The sequence below is a fragment of the Poecilia formosa genome, unplaced genomic scaffold (genome assembly GCF_000485575.1).
Source record: "Poecilia formosa unplaced genomic scaffold, Poecilia_formosa-5.1.2 Scaffold251, whole genome shotgun sequence".
Classification (NCBI taxonomy): Eukaryota; Metazoa; Chordata; class Actinopteri; order Cyprinodontiformes; family Poeciliidae; genus Poecilia; species Poecilia formosa.
This window is the reverse complement of record NW_006800190.1, coordinates 344,485-362,406: the sequence shown is the minus strand read 5'-3', so window position 1 is coordinate 362,406 and position 17,922 is coordinate 344,485.

Sequence of the window (17,922 nt, the reverse complement as noted above, 5' to 3'; positions counted from 1 at the left end):
TTAAATTGGTTAAAAACAGAGAAGCATCCAGCCCCAGAAAATGTACATGTCTGAGAATGCAGCTGGCCACATCCCTCCACACATTGTCAGGAGAACCTCTCAGGTACTTTTGAAGGAAACGGAGGCCATTTTACTGGCCAGGTGGACAAGGCCCTGACCCCCATCCTCTCTTGGTAAAAACAAGATAGACTGTTTCTTCTAGAATGGTATATTTGTGGCCAGACACGAACATGGGTTTCTCTAGATCACAGTGAACGACTCAACATTAACATACAACTCCTGCATGGATTTAGGTTTACAGAAGTTGAATAAATTTACCAGGAGATCCAAGCACATAGAAATAACATGTTTTGATCCTAAATGCTTGACCCAACCTGAAACTAAATAATTGTATTTAGCACCTGACTTCAGTGCAGGAAGAGCTTGGGCTTCAGCAGGTGGCGCTGGAGTAACTAGGGCCTTTGAGGGCAGTGCCAGAACCTCTTGGGCCCGGAAAGAGGCCCGGCAGCGGATTCCAAAGGAGCACTGGGAGGCAGAGTCTCAAACGGAGCACAGGGCGTGGGGGCACTGCAGCTTGTTCAGACGGGGTAGTTGCAGTGATTACCAGGTGTGTGGCTGGCACAAGAGGCAACAGAGGAACTGGATCTGGAACAGAGGTAGCTGGAGCTGGGTTGGTGGAACCGATATTCGGCTTGGGAGGATGTGGTCTTGCAGACAGCACCTTCTTTGCTGTCTGCAGCTCCCGCTCTACGTCCTGCAGAACTTCCACCAACTGCAGCTGAGGAAGAAGTGGAGCCCACCTGTCCAGATGATCTGCCAAACGGGTGGCCGCGTTCAGACGGACGACTGCGAAGTAGGGCTTAGGAAACTCCGCCTGGTACTTCCTGATCTCCCGTATCAGGGTACGACGGTCAGCTGGATCCATGATGGTAAAACTGCGTTCTTCACCTTGTCTGGTTGGGTCCTACTGACATGAGGTGGTGTGTGGAGGTGAGTAGAACGCAGTCAGATCCAGGATGTGGATGAAAAGATGATGATAATTTAATGAAGGAGTTCAGCTCAAAAAAACAGTACAGGAAGCAGGCAGCACGGCAAAGTGAGAGGCTAAGCTCAGCACCGGTAGCAACTGATCACTGACTGAGTAAACGAGAGCTAACTTCAACACAGGACTTTACAGTTCTACTGTGGCGACTAGACGCAAGACAAAAGATATGGACGCAGCACAGACTGGAACAACAAGGACCCGACAAGAGACAAGGACAACAGGTGGAGTTAAATACACAGGGAGGGTAATCAGGGAACAAGACACACCTGGGAAGCAATTAAGGGGAAGGAGACAGGACACCACAAAGACTTCTTCTCCAGGTAGAGGGGGAGAAAATTGATGTCAAAGTTGTTGTAGTTCACCCATTTCCCCCTCTGTGCACCACCCAGGTCCGTTTATCAGTTTCAAGTATTGACTAAAACCCCAGTGTCATTACCTTAAGAAAAAATTAGATTTGGTTAAATATAACACTGGCTTTAATACTGAAAATGATCAAATGTTACATGTCATACAAATGGAACAGATACAGAGTGACATTCTCCGTCCAGCACTGGGCTCCACTCAGCTCACCTTAGGGGTGACACCAAGTGAAGCAAAGATTGTAGTGCGAGTTTTGCTTTATTTTCTCCTCATTCTGCTCCCTCTCTAAGGTGTTGGCCTGCCTTCATCAGTTTTTGTTTTTGTGCCACCAGGGGCACAGCCAGGAATCTTGGGCCCAATGACAAAAAATTAAATTGGGCCCCCCTGCGCAACTATTGTTACAGTTTCTTGAGTCTATCTGACCCATATAAAGCGTAACAAGTTTAAAGACTTGCAACTGCTTTGCTTTCTTTGGTCCAATACTGATACTAGCACAATATTTACTGCTCATGAATTTTACATGCAACAGTTTGCATACAGTACAGCAAATAGGTTGCTTACATTTTTTATTAGTTTTATCTCATTGAAATGTTTCTCCCCATGAGCAACAGTCATAGGCAATGTGCAAAACATGAAGCAAATCAGACTTCTCAAAAAATGCTATGTAGTTGCACTTTATTCCAGCTGCAGTACATAACTTTAATAAAAAATATGTTTTCTTCATATTTGTTAAAGTTGTCACCATGTTATGTCGGTTTGCTATGAGACAGATAATCTGTGAAAAAAATCAATCTCCTCCACCTCCTCTCTGAAATACTGCTGCTAACTAAACTAAAGCAACGTTCTGACCAAAAACAACCAATCAGAACCAGGAGGAGGGTCTTAGTGTTGTTAATCAAAATATGTCATTAAAAATTGTTACAGTGGTTTTCACTGATATTACATCATATTAAACAGAAAAGAGGGTTTGCATCATCAAATATGACAGCCTCATTGATTCAATAATCACCGTCCAAATAATAGTATTAATTAACAATTTCAACTTATTTCTGTTTCTATACTGAAGGTTCTGCTGGGGCTGGAGACACTGGACACACTACACAGAAGTTACTTATTCTACTTTTGAGATGCTTAGTAACATTTTGATTGTTACAGAATCTCATATTGTTGATGTTTATAGCACTTGATCAAATTAGACAATAAAAGGCAACTAATAATTCCTCACAAAAAATATTTCTGAATTGTGAAACTATTTTCAGCTGTAGGGAAACATTCAGCAAATACAGGCTGATCCCATAAATCAAAATTTGACTGAAAAGTTCCTTTGACAGCAGTTCCATCTCCAAGTTAAAGACATTTTAAAGATTAATTAGATTATTTCCGGTTTAACATATTTATATTTAAATAAGTCCTAATTTATTGAATGAGACTGTATGGCATTCACATTTAAGTTTTGGCATTATTCTTAGCACTCAAAAAGAAAAGGCCTTCCATTGACTGGGTGCATCAGCACCCCCTCCCCCCATGGGCAAAATCAACATGAGGAGTTTGTCTCTGATTGGTTGGTTCTGACTGCAGCTCACTGCTGGATGTCAGATCCAGGATGGTGAGTCAGGAAACGTTTTACTGAAAAATCACCAATAACGATTTGTTTCTCTAATAATTGTTTTAACGATTGTTGAGGTACAAGTAGGAGGAAAGACTATTTATAGAATGAGGGGAAGCACAGAGGGGAATCCACGCTTTCTGATTGGCTACCTGTCACATTCAACAGACTGCGTTCTCGCTCCGGACGGGGAAACCTCCACACGCAGCGATAATCAGGTCAAGACAATCCGACATGTTGAATATGTCCGATTTTAGATCGAAGAGGTCCCAAAGTTTTACTGACTGGACCCGATCAGCCGTAACACTGATCGGGTCCAGTCGATCCCCTTGGACATTCTAAGACTGTCGTAAGGGGAAAATTGGGGCAAAATAATTGTGTAGTGTGAACTGGGATTTACACTACTTAACAAAAATTGTGCATTTGGTAAATTTGGCAGAAAAGATTTATTTATTTATTTATTTTTGTCATTGGTGGTGAATATGTTATAAAAGAGAGATTCAACACAGAAGTAAAAATCTTATTTCTACTTCATGACAGTTTGTCACTAGAAAAAAACCAACTGCAAACTCTTAACACCAAATTAATAACATGTAATATTATTGATTATAAAACATAAGCTATTTTAAAATACTGCTCATCGGCTTAGACACAAGAAATTTAATGGCAAATTTTGCAAAAGTAAATCTCAGATGTTTACTTCATGGCACTTGGTTACCAGAAAATGCGCTCATCTCTTAGCAACAGACTAACAACAAATATTGTTTTTGTCCAAAAAACATACAATTTCTTCTCCTCTTTTGAAACACTAATCTGATACTACTTAAGAATTGTGGATTTGGTGATTTTTTTTTTAAGTGTGAAAATGGTTTTGTTTTTACTTTTGTCATTGGTGGCAATTATAAAACATTCGTGGCAGTTTGTTACCAGAAAAAACACTCATCTCATCAAAAGAAGCATTTCTGATTGAATAAACACTTTTTGTCTTTATTTATGTACAGAAATATTAGGTTTTTGTTTATTGCCTCAGGGCAACATTGTGCAGTTAGACCACTCTCCTTCATTTTTTGCTGTATTATCTACTATTACCCACAAGAGATGAATGTCAAGAAACTTGACCGAGCAGTTAGGGCCATTGCTTCTGACAGAGCGGACAGTGAGGAAGAATGGACCCCAGAATCAGATTGAGAAAGAGTTTGAAGATCAGGGTTCAGTCAGTAGAGTTCCATGTCATCTGTGTGTGTGTGTGTGTGTGTGTGTGTGTGTGTGTGTGTGTGTGTGTGTTTCTATATAAGCATGTGAAAAGAGGTATGCAATATACTCTAACTTCATGCTTCCTGGGTTTTTTTGAAAACAGATGGACTGACTGATGAAAATGAATCTATGGATAAAGAGGAGAATGGAAAATGTACCATTTTCATCAAGGTGGAGAACATCCCCCTGCTCTAACATCACTGATTATCCAGAATGGCAGGGCTGCCTTCCAAAATCAGACATCATGTCCTCCTGTGAGTACTTCAAGATGGGTTTTTTCTCAAGACATTCTGGAAGTAGTTGTAGAGCAGTCAGAATTATGTGTGTGACATCACCAAGCCCATTAAACCCACTACTAATGAACCAGAGCAGTTCAACAATGTACATGTCATTGTTTGGATTGCCAGGCACACGCATGTTTTGGAACAAAGCCACCCGAGTGCTCCAGGTAGCTGACACCATGTCACTGAACAGATGGGAGTTCATCAAAAATCTCTGCACTTCAACAATAATCAAATGAGACAATGAGAAAATGTTGATCCACTCCACAAAATCCGACCACTAGTCACTCATCTTACCTCAAAGCTGCAGACAATCCCAGTGGGTGAGAAGCTGTCTGTAGATGAGCAGATGGTCCCTTTCAAGGGAAAAGTAGTGCTCAAGGAATATCTCCTGACAAAACTGAAGAAATGGAGCTACAAGATATTCCTCCTGGCCGGGTCTGATGGTGTTCCACACAATTTTGAGATCTATGCAGAGGAAGTTGTGCAACCTGCTGACCTGCCAGATATAGGTGGAAATGGCAACATTGTTCTCCACCTTGCCCAGTTAATTGGCTGGAAGTGGTTTAAAAGTATCAAGCCCCATCCACCAGGCGAGCGAGGGAGTTTGGATGAGCACCTGCCTGTTCGTGTGACTCTGAGCCTCGCTCCCGCTCCTGTTTTAATCAATGCCACTTTCTGTTCTTAAACCACCTGTTTGTTAGTTGTTTGGTCTGGGAATCGTAGGCTGAGCTGGGTTTTCCGGTTTTTGGTTGTAGGGTAAGAGATCCTGAGGCAGGGTGAGGGGAGAGGCCTGAATCCGACGGCCAGCTGCTGGCTGGTTTGTGACTTCGTCCAGTCTTTAGTTTATTTTGCCACGACTCCCAGTGTGTCTGTGTCCAGACTTGGGTTTAATAAAACCTCTCTGTTATATGTAAATTGGTCTGGACTCCTGATGTTGTGTGTCCTGTGTGGACCATAACAGGCGGTAAATATATTACAAAACAGACATTTAACACAAAAGTAAAAATCTAATTTATACTTCGTGGCAGTTTGTTACCAGAAAAACGCTAATCTCTTAACACCTAATATTATTGTTTTTAAACATAAGCTCTTTTGAATTACTGCTTAATCTGCTTAGAAAAATCAGATGTTTACTTCATGGCACTTGGCTACCATAAAACACACTCATCTCTTAGCAACAGATTAACAACAAATATTGTTATTGTTAAAAAAACATAAGATTTCTTCTGCTCTTTTGAAATACTACTTAACTTATACTAAACAAGAATTGTGAAGTTCTCTGAATTTTTCAGAAACGTAAAAATGTTTTTTTGCTTTGCTAAGCATTTCAATGCCCCAATGATAAATGGTCTGAATGTACACAGCACCTTCAGTCATACAACCACTCAAAGCACTCCAAGTACTTTACACTGTAACCACATCTGCTGCCTTTGTTCTTGTTCTGTTAATTTACCACAGATTTGCTGCAAACCTAGCTGATGATTCAGTAAAGGTAAAAGTGCTGCTTTAGTTCGAGCACTTACAGCTGCAATCTGTGTAGTCGCTGTCAACAGCAGGGGTTGTAGAGAATGCCCAGCTGAACTGGCAAAGACATTTCTTACCACTTTTTAAAAACAGACTTTGGGATCTACAAAACCTTAAAATCTGTTTTTATTTTATTTTTAAAAAAAAAAGAAAAAAAAAAAGAATCAGTTTTCCAAAAATAACACTAGCATCTTGAGAACACAATTCCGATTATCACCTCATATTGTGAGACCTGGTAATACGACCAGGGGTGAAAGTAGACGGGTACGGTCGGGTACTGCGTACCCCTAGTGGGGATTCGCAGTACCTGGAAGAGAGCGGAGCGGCTGTCTGCTGTAAAGAATCAATGGGTTCACTGTGCAGCCGTGACTGATTAGTTCTTCAAGAACAATCTAAAACACGACTTAGTCATTTAATAAATCGTTTTTTCCCCTTTCATATTGTTTCTGAACTGTTCTTTGCTAGAGCAGCGGTGCAACATGTCGATCGCGGAAGGTTTTGAGTCGATCTCAGCATTAGGTGACAAACTGAACGCCGCCAGGAGGCTGAGACCAGGTCCTCCTCTGATTGGCTTATCAAAACGTTCAGAACTTTTAAAGAACAAAAAAAAAGTCAACAAAATGTGATCAAATTAAGGTGCGTTCACACTGCAGCCTTAAGTGACCCAATTCCGATTTTTTTTTTTTTTTTTTTTTTTTTTATGTAATGTGACCTGTGTCTGATCTTTTCATGGCAGTCTGAACAGCACAGGTCGGATTCTTTTCGAATGCGACCCATATCCAATACGTATCTGACTCAAATGTGACCTAAAGTCCACATTCAGGCCACATTCATCCGAACTGACCGTCACTGATACTCAACAAATCTCACTATTCTACATCCTGATACGCGCAAGCCCCAAGAATTTAAAACTACTTTAAACTACTTATATTCAAGAAAGGATGAATAAAAAGCTCCCTACTTGATACAAAGGAATGGTTCTGCAGCACATTTCAGCAAAATATGAGAGACTCCCTTAGCTTCAACTTCAGTGTGTGTTCAAAACAGGAGAAAACATCTTGGACATAGTTAATTGTGATGGACTATAATGCAATGCAACAGATTTTTGAGTGAAGCAACATAAGAGTTCAATCTCTACGCCTCTGCTATGTGTGAAGGAATTTATTCTACAAAATGAAACAGGAATCTGTTAAGAACAAAAAACAAACAAAAGCCTCACTGTAGGTGTCGCCATTTATTGTTACAAAGATGTGATGAATTGAGAGAAACCATTTCAAAGACAGCATTTGACCCCACAACAGCATCTGCACATGTTGAAGCATGTCATGTAAATTTGATGTTCCACCATTTACCAAGTATACAACTTTATAAATGGTTATGCACCATTTATAAAGCAAAGTGTATAACTTTGAATTTGTTGTGTTTTTCTAATTCACGCAGCACAATGTATAAAATGTATCAAGACATTTTCAGAAAAATGCAACAAGTGGTGGTGAAAGGTGTTGAAAGTCATTTCACCAAGGCCTGTTGCTATTTTCATTAGTGATCATGATTAGGGCTGTTTGTAAACAAATATTTTAGTAATCGAATAATCTATCGATTATTCTTACAATTAATCAGATAAAAAAAAGATCAAATAAAACATTGGTAAATCTAACATAACAGCACTATTACTATCGAATATCAACATCAGTCCAATTTTTCTTATTTGAGCTTCCCTAATAACTTTTCTGTACTTTAGAAAATGTACTTGTAACAGTAATAGTTCACTTTCTAAGTTAACCTGAAGAAAAGCTATACAAAAATCTGAAATTATATTCAAGTTAATAATAAAGAAGCAGGCTCACAAATACACTTATAAAAAAAATGTCTATGCTCCACTTTGCACAACCATTTATAGCTTTTGTGTTCATGTTAGCGAAAGGATTTGACACCTTCGTTCATCACACTCAGAAACTCATCTACCAGGTGTGTAACATCACGGTATGCTTTGCTACCCATTTGTTGCGACTGAGATGAGATGAAATTTATTTTCCGGTTCGTCTGTAAACCTACGCATCTAAGCACAGCCGCCCACCGTGTTCAGTCTATCCGCTTACCTGTATAAATAATCCTGCAGTGCTCGTCTCCACCGTTTGCTCTGAGCCATCAGCTCCGGTAGGAGAAAAGCTGCTGTACTCTCCAGGCATCGCACCCGTCATTTTAAGGATGCCAATTGGTCCCTGAAAAACAACAAAAACCTGGACATTATCATCAATCAATAAAATCCTCCCAAGCCAAACTTGAAAATTGGACGTTATGCTGCTAACACATAGCTTTCGTCAACAACTCAGGTGGAAGTGAGAGCGCTCCACAACGCAAGCAACGACCCGGCCGGAACACGATGCGCTAAATAATAAAACATAACTTAACGAAGCTTCGAGGCAGATACATTTTCCTCAAGGAATTTTAATCATCAAGGTACTCGAATCTCTCAAGGAATCGTTTCAGCTCTAGTAATGACTGGTGTGCTGTTGGTAGTTTCTTTTGGTGATCATAAAAATAGGGGGTTTTTTGGCAATATGACAATCCATAGATCTTAGGGAAGATGTAGAAAAGTTATTGAAAACTGATGGTTTTGAAAGTTATGTGGAGAAATTTCTAAACAAATGCATTTTCTAGGTTCATTAGTTTGATAGGTAGGCCAAAGTTATTCAAAGATGTCAATGTTTTAACAAGAACTTCAAAATGATTAAATGTGTCATGTTGAGATGAAAGGTAGTTGGTTGGGTTGTTCAGAAACAGCTGAGTCTTATCTGTCGAGAAAAGTCGAGCTCATCCCACTTCCCCATGCTGGAGATTTTAGTTTAATAATAACAATAAATAAAGTTATCTTTAAAACTAATTACACAGGTGACATAAAGACCCAACAGTAGAGTCAGACGGTAATAAAATTAATCTGGTTGTGTGTGTTGTTATAGTGTCCTGCAAACTTTGCTTTAATTCTACTTTTTTCTATTTAATCATAAAAAATCATAATCAGGCAGAAAGAGTGTCATGTAACAGGAAAAGCAGGTTTCCTGGAGAAAGAGGAAGTTTCCAGCCTGCAGTGAATAAAAATAGTTCAGATTGCTCATTTTGAGCATTAAAGGTTTAAGGAATAAAATCTAAACATTTTGAGTAATTGGATAAAACCCAGAGTAAAATACTTAAATTAATAATGATAACTTATAATTAAGTTAATAATCAATATTGGTTTAACCAGTGGTTGATGTTGGTTTGATTATAAGAATATTTACTCTTATACTTATGGAAGTACTTAAAGGTGAAAGAAGTAACTGTAACATGGTGTCAAATAATTAGAATAATGGATTATTCTTGGTTTCTTTTCAGAAATGTCTGTAATAACTCACATCATGATTATAATAAGAGTAACTAGTAAGTAATGGTTATTATAAAATTACAAATGAATGCTAAATCAGAAAAACTAAAAGGTTATAAATGTGATTTTGACATTGAACTTGAAATGTGTGAAATGTGTAACTGTAACTAAAGGTCACTGATGTGTTGGAGGTAGATGGTAGGTGAAAGGCCTGAGAAATAACAGTAATCTTGCATATTGATTTAATGATGATTAAAAGATGAATAAAAATACATACATATGTAATGATTGGAATGGTCTGTAATGTATATTTGAAATATATATTCTGTATTCTTGATCTGTAGTAACAGTAACAACTTGATTGTTGTATGTTGATTATTGATGATTAGAAATAGTAACAGCTTGAGTTACAGAATAGATAAGTGATGGAGAATCATACGGAGAGTTATAAGTTGATAAAATGACAAATTGATTATGTTTTATAATAAATTACAGAAATTAGATGACTGAAGATTTGAGATCGTGAGGAATGAAGGCAGGTTCTGTTCTCAGACTGTGTCGCAATTAGTACACTGAGCTAGGCGGGGGCGCTGGGGAGGCTCAAAAAGGAAAGTAAGTTATGAGAAATGGCCTCAATGGCCAGATGGCCAGTAGAAAAAAGGGGAGTACTGAAGAGAGTTGCTGCAAGGAGTCACGAAAGAGATGATGGTTGGGAAAGGTTGGGGCTTTCCACAGACTCATCGGAATGTTCCAGAAGTCACGTAAACCTCTCCCATACACAACCATGGGCTGAGAGGGTATAAAAACCAGCAGACAAGGGAAGAAACTGTTCTTTGTCCGCGGCGCTGAAGGAGAGCCAACAAGAGGACGCAGATTGAAGACCAGCAGAGGACCGCACCCTGGAACCAAGGGGAAGTTGAGACTTTGCGCCGCTAAGAAGGGACAAGATCCATCTGCCCCCAGCCCTGGTTCCTGATTCGGCCAACACCTCTGCCTCAACCCAACAATCTCTACCCGACTGCAGCAGACTTGGAGAAAAGACAAAGGTCACTGATTGACGAAGATTCTGTGCATTTGAAGGACAACAGACAGTTCTGCTTTGCTTCTATTCTGAAAGGGGACTTTGCCACATCAAGGACAAAGACTCTGACCAAGGACATCTGAAGATTCCTGTTGCCGAGATCAATTGCCATCTGGGTGTGAGTTGAACTGCCCCCCAAGAGCCTCGCTTAGTTAAACTAGTGACACAGGATAGGGATAGAAATTAGACTAGGTTGTGATTGAGTTAAGTTGAATTTATTTTCTTATTGCGATTTTGTAATCTCTGAAAGTTAATCTGCTTGTCATTTATCCCTGCCAAAGCTTGCTTAATAAATTACATACTAAAAATTCTAATGAAACTTGTGGACACTGAGATTAATTGAGTCATTTGATCATTATAGTTTCCCCCTGATTATAGTAAAATTAGCGTACATGATTCTAGAGTTGTGGTGGCTTCATACTTTCCTTTGGTGCGTGTGAAAATAATGACCCTGGGACTTGAGTCTAAGTCACTAAATCTAATCTAGCCATAAACAAGTGCCGTTATTTTAAGGAAAAGAGCTACCATTAACAGGAGTGGTTGTTGGAGCTATGCAGCAGTGAGGGCTACTCTGCTGACTGGTTCTCAACTGAAAAGGGTCGTAACTTCTGGATTGTAGGTAGTTGGAGCTAGACGAGTCTTTTCCACCACCAGTTTAAATAGAATATCTCTTATAAACCGACTTTGGGGTAAGACCCGGGTTTCAGGGATTTTCCGGACCTGTTAGACAGAGAACTGGTCAGTAGTCAGTCCAATGTGTGGTGAGATAAGGGCGGGGCTGGCTATTGCGTAATAACAAACATATCTCAAAAATGAACTAAACTACTGGGAAGACATTATGAATGTTAACAAAATGTTTCAAACTTCGTCTTAACTCTTGAACCTTTCCATACTCATAGAACGTCATGTGATTAACCCAGAGGGAACATAAACAAACTGATGCAGAATTACGTGGCGACGCAGCCATAGCAACAGCATGATGAGATGCTCACAGGGCAGAGACAAAGAAGCATGTTAGTTATGGACATAGAGAGGTTTAGTCACCACTGAGAGGAGGAGTTAACTTCTGCACTGACAAAGGGGGTCTAGGGCTTAATCACAGATTCCACACACCCTTTGTTACTATTCTTATAACCATTCACTGTATTTCTGCTCCTCTTCGTCCATTGTGTAAATTCTGCAGATGTTGTGTTTGTGTGGTAGAAGTTTGTCTATATTTAGTGATGCATGTTCTCCACCAGAGGTCATCATCTGTTCTGGAGCAGCTGGGTTCTTCTGGACGCTGGAGCTGAGCCGGTGTACTCCTGTACACCTGTCTGTCATCAAGCCCTCAGTGAGAGTGTAAGAGGATAGACTGGAGTGTTTTGTCCCCTCTGTATTCTCCTGGAAAATATTTCTTTGTGCTTTCTGACTGACACCAATTCCTTCCTTGTGATCTTCTTGAAGTTTTTCTTCCAGTGGTTCTCCAGGACTCAGTCTTGAGTACTCCTTCTAGATCCTTAGAAGGAACAATAGAAAGAAAACAACACAACACCCTAGATATCTGCTTCTTCACCCGCAGAAAGAGAACAAAACACTATTATAACAATAAAGTGAAAGTGAATGAAGCCGTTCAGCCCGTGTTGTCCACGCTTCCAAATATTAAACACTCCCGACAAAGTTGGAGCAAGAGGAATGTTGTAGTCGTTTTATTGCTGCTAAAGATGTCGTTTGGCTTGGCTCTTCTCTCTTCGCAGTGGAGGACGGTTATTTACTGTCCCTGAAATGTCCGGGATGCTTTGTGGTCGAGCTACCGTATCACATAGGTCACAGCCAAATGTTAGTGATTGGCTAAAATCTGAAGCCATCGTCCATGCCTCCAGCAAGCAATTGTTTCTCAATAGCCGATGTTCCAGACCTTCTGTAAGTGAAGCACAGAACAAGGTGTCTGGTTTTCACCAGGCTAGGTGGATGTAACTGGTTCCTGTTGCCAGGTTGTTGGAAATTCACCGCATGATCAGCAGTTTCAATTTTGGTTTGTTTTCTTTGCTCTCTTTTCACAGAGTGGTGAAAACACTTGATAGTATCAGTTGCCTTGCTATTAAAATAAGTATTTCGGTTTCATTTTTAATTGATATATCAAATGCATTTTCTTGTTGGTCTTTTGTAGTCTGCCTTCTTTCTATACATGGACAGGATGACATTCTGCTCTTTCTTTTAGTTTTCATCTCTGTTTATCAGTGTGAACAAGCCCATTGAGCTATGTAGGTTTATTTGCATTAGTAAAAATGTAAATGTATCTCAGGCTCGTGTGGATGAACTTTGATAATGTATGTCTGTGTGAGCGTCCATATTCACATTTACATTAACGCACACTGGGCCGTGGGGGTTCTGGGGTAAAACAGATGACTTGTCACGTCTGTCTCCCAGGAAGTGCATCTTCATTAGTAACCAATCAAAATCCAATTACAGCCACTATCTTGGCATATTAGGGCCCTGGCATTAAAATGATATGGTGTGTGGCTATATTTCCAATCACTGCAGACTTTAATTACCATCTCATAGCACACAGACCGCTCTGTTAGGACACGGCTGGCAGCTGAGAGATGGAAGTTAGGAAATGGTGGAGAAAGAGAGCTAAAAAAAAGAACATTACTATGAAAAAAGATGAGAGTCTCAGTAAAAACAAAAGAAAATGTGTGGGAGTACTGGTGTGGGAAATGTTTGCAAATCATGTGTCACTTCTATGTTTGCCACACTTGTCTTAGTTCAGCTGTGCACACAGCCGTTAGAATGGGAATTTATTTTTTGTACAAACAAGCCTCAGGCCGGTTGACATTAGAGACTTGTTTAAGATGACACCCCACAGGGCAGCAAGCATTCACAAACAGGCTGCTTGTCTTGACTGACAATCAGGTTTAAAGTCCCTCAGTCAGGATCAGAGTTATGCCGAGTCATCAGCAACCGGATACGTAAAGTAATAAAGAGGTAGTCTGAGGAAAAAAGCAACAAAATTAGTATCGTATTGGTCTGGCTTCGTACTTTGAAAACTAATTTAGCAAAAACCAACTATCTTTGCTCCAGTTACAGACTGCACACAAAGCCTCACAGAGACTCGCATAATCTTTGAATATTGTCATGTAAACAACCACAAGGTTTAATGTTGGGATTTTATGTGACAGAAAAACACAAAATGGAGCATAATTATGAAGTGAATGGGAAATGAAACAGATTCTTTCAAATAAAAAACAGAAATCTGCGGCGTGCATTTTGTGTTTTGTACCCCAGATTCAACTTTCAAAACACACACTTCATTGTGATTACAGCTGCAGGTCCTTTGGAGTATGTCTTGCCAACATTTGCACATCCAGACACTGAAACCTTTGTCTATTCTTCTTTGGAAAGTAGCTGTGGTTTAGTCAGATTGGACGATGAGAGTGTGTAAACCAGTTTTCAAATCCTGCAGTAGCCACCCTTCAACCCAAAGAGGGCAGCACTACAAGACAGTTGCAGTCAAAAAACTTGGAGAAATTTCAAGTAGTTTACACAAAAACGTCACAGTTTACATAGTATCATAAAGATAGCTCCCTCTGTAGAATTAATCTGCAAAAAAAAAAAAAAGATTTGGGGTTTTGTAACTTTTCATCTTTGCCAAAATAAACAATAGGAACATGGTATGAGTTATGTAATCCATATCACCATGAGCGAAGAGGAAATGAGCTCACATTAGCTGGCATTTCTTTTATCTCCTCCTGCAGTGAAGAGCCTTGGCAGAATGACTCTTCCTCAGAAATAAATGATAAAGCTGCCCGTGTTTCAGAGGAAATGTTGTCAAAATTCTTGTGAATAAATAACGACACTTTATTTGCTGAGGCATGAAACATATTTAAAGTTTAAGCAGAAATTATTCATAAATTATTTATAAAATTGGAGTGCTCCTTATCTTCGCTATCAAAACCAAACATCTGTAGGTGCAAAATGCAATTTTTTTTATTATTATTATTATTGTTATAGAAACGAGGGGTGTTGTTTAGTGCTCGATTCTTGACGTTGCTTTGACCTTACCTAGGAATCCAGTTTTGTCCTCACAAGGTAACAAAGAGCCGCTGGTGAGGTAAAACCAGCTTCTTATTGAATAGAAACTTTTTTCTTCTGTGGAGGTTTTTAAGAACCAAATGAAAACCGATTTCTTCTCCTGAACTTTTACGTCAGAATTTTATTGTGTTCCACGTGTTTCCTTGTTATACAACAGAGTATTAAGGTTGCACAAAAAAATTACTAGATTAAACTCATACTAATACAAGAATAAAGTAATCTTGTATTACGAGAATAGTCATAATATTACAACTTTATTCTCTTAAAGCTATGACTTTATTCTTGAAATATTCTGATTTTATTCTATATTATGACTTTATTCTTGTAATTTTATTTTATTTATATTTTTTTTTTTACTTTTTTCTAGTATGGCCCTAACACTCCGTCATATTGTTATACTTGGTATATAATGTTACTGTGATTTATGTTTTACAGTGCTTTGTCACTTTTGTGTCTGTGAAAAGACACAAACATTATAAATATTCAGTCAAACCAAACATATTATTGTAGACGTAGTCAAACAGGCTGACCAAGAGCTGCAGCTGCTGTAGCAAGGTCAGTGTTCACCATAAGTCCAATGTGTCATATTTATTTATCAATTGATGAAAAATGTCTGCATGTGCTGAACTACTCATTCTTTGTTTTACATAAAAAAATATTTTGAAGTACTTACAACAGAAGAAGCAGCTGAGTTGAAGGACATGGACGTACTAATTATCAGGAGCGGGGCAGATTATTTTCCTGCCAGATTGTTGATCTCCCTTCATCTTTATCTGACACTCCTGCAAAAGAAACACTGAGTTCATGTAACAGTATTAACCAGATTCACTGAGCTGGCAGCGCCACAGACGTAGAGGTGGCTTTGTTAGGATCCCACTTCCCTCCTTAAAATTACATAAAAAAAACATCAAAGAAGGTGGTAAACTGTATGAAATGATGGTGAATTTACATAAAAATAAAGCAATTATTTCTTAGGAAGTGCATGCACTTGGATAGTTACAGAATGTGGAGATATAAAGAAGGAAAACGATGCATTCTTCCTATTTCAAAGTGATACATCCCAAATATAGCTTGTTATGTTGAATGTAAGATTCTTCTATGATGATTCAAACTCACATTCAAATATCAGCTAAAGCTTTGAAACAGCCTTTCATACAGATTTGTTACTGTGAGGCAACAACATCTCTTCTTGTGTGACTGAGTAACCCACTGCTCAGCATGTTTATGTGAAAACTCCCTTTTCTTAGTGCTTTAGATGCTTTCTTTGTCTCAATTTACATGAACTTATATCGATAAATAATTTACAAACATTATATTCAAGCATTAACAGTGGAAATATAGATCTGTAGCACCTTCAGACTGGTGACTGGTTATTCAGTAGTTATTCAGTAGTTCTCATCTTCAAAGAATAAAACTGTCTGATTTACTGAATGAGTCAGAAAAACTTGTGAAACTACAGAATGGTTTAGGTTTGAGTCGGACCCAGAACACAGCTGGTTTCCACTGACCGTAAAATTGGATAAATTGGATTGGAAAAAATATATTTCCTTAATGGAAACACTGCAATTTTATAAAAACATGTTTTCTGACTAAAAAAAGTTTTTGTGTAGAATGAGGTGATTTTTCAGCAGCACTGAAATTACTGTATTTCACAAAACCGCAATGGAAACAGTTTCCACCTCACAGGAGTCATGTGATCAACAACCAGATGTTGCTATTGGCAGAAATGATAAAGAAGACAGGAAGTGATTGGAAGATTATGTTTTTTCATAACTTAAAACATTAACAAACTTATTCACAAATGATTTTAATTGTTTCCTATTTAATGAAAACACTGCAATTGGAAATTTGTGTTTTCTTAACATTAACAGAATATCAACAAAGTTTTCCACACATTTGTAATGGAAAGTCAACGGCAGACATACTCTCTAAGTATTACCTTACACTATGTCCTTACACACTTATATCTCAGTGTTTAAAAAACTAGAAGGTATCAGAACTCTATTTTTTTAATCAATGCACAAACTAAAACTTCAGATGATTAAGCAACGTAATTTAATTTTCAGTTTTAGTGATGGACATTCAGGCAACACGTCTGAGTAGTTTTTCATCAAGTAAGCTTAAAAAGAAGAAAATGTCACCTGACTCTTAAAACAGCATATGCATATGATGATTTGGTTTTTAAATGACACTGAAGAGCGTTTAATTTTGTTAAGGCTTTTATTGCCATCAAGGCAATAAAGGCTTTGGCAGCAAGACAAAAGCCTTGAAATATTAAAAAAGGGAGAGAGACAGGTGGAGAGGATAGGAAACGTGTCCCCATTCACACACTGGACTCATAATAGCACTTCATTCCATTCAGGTCATATTCAGGGAAAATTACTTAACCTGAGAATGGCACAATGATCAAACAAAAATGAACAGTATTCATTACATTTCAATATAAAGGCTCACCAAGGTTTTACACTTAATCAATTAAAAGTACTTGAAAATGTCACACTCTGAATGCCTCAATTGTGGAGCAAAAGGCAGGTTGAAGTTTAGAAATATGCTGTATTTGCACGTTACAGTTTAGTTAACTTCTGCAACTCATTTTCTATCTTCACCAGGGTGAACTGCCAGTTCCTCTATTTAGACAACGATAAGTAGATCAACACACTTTTATATCACGCATTCTCATTTCATTTTCTCTCCACTATATTTATTGTAGACTTATTAAAAAACCAACTTGACCATCAGGCGTATCACTGTGACCAGACCAGGCCTGCATGTCGGGTCCGGCTGAGGCTACAGCTATAAACACTACTGCTTAGGAAATAGATGAATGGACAGATTTCCTTAAAATAAATGATAAATTATGTGATAAACTATTGTTGCTTACTCAGAAATGAATTCATAATAACTTTATCAAACATAAACCTCAATCTGTTACTTTGTGGTTAGTACTTTTAAAAGAGTTGTTGCTATCTTAGGTGGAAATGAGAATTTGTTGCTTGATGTCCGTTTTTCCTTTCTCATTTGTTTGCCAGACAATTTGTCCTTAACTGTTTCAACCAGGAGGTCAGAACAGAGGACAGGAGTTCACTTCTGAGTTTTTAACATGTTGTTGAATAGATGGTAAAGATTTTCATTTTTCTTTTTCTCCTTTTCTCCCCATTTTTTTAAACTGTGTTTTGATACCAATTTTAAATGTATGTGATATTTTTAAAAATGCTTTTGTTAACTAATAAAACTGTAACAGGAAATATGTAAAATTTTCCAAAAACAAAATAATCTCAGCAATAAAACCAAGCAATATATATATGTGTGTGTGTGTATATATATATATATATA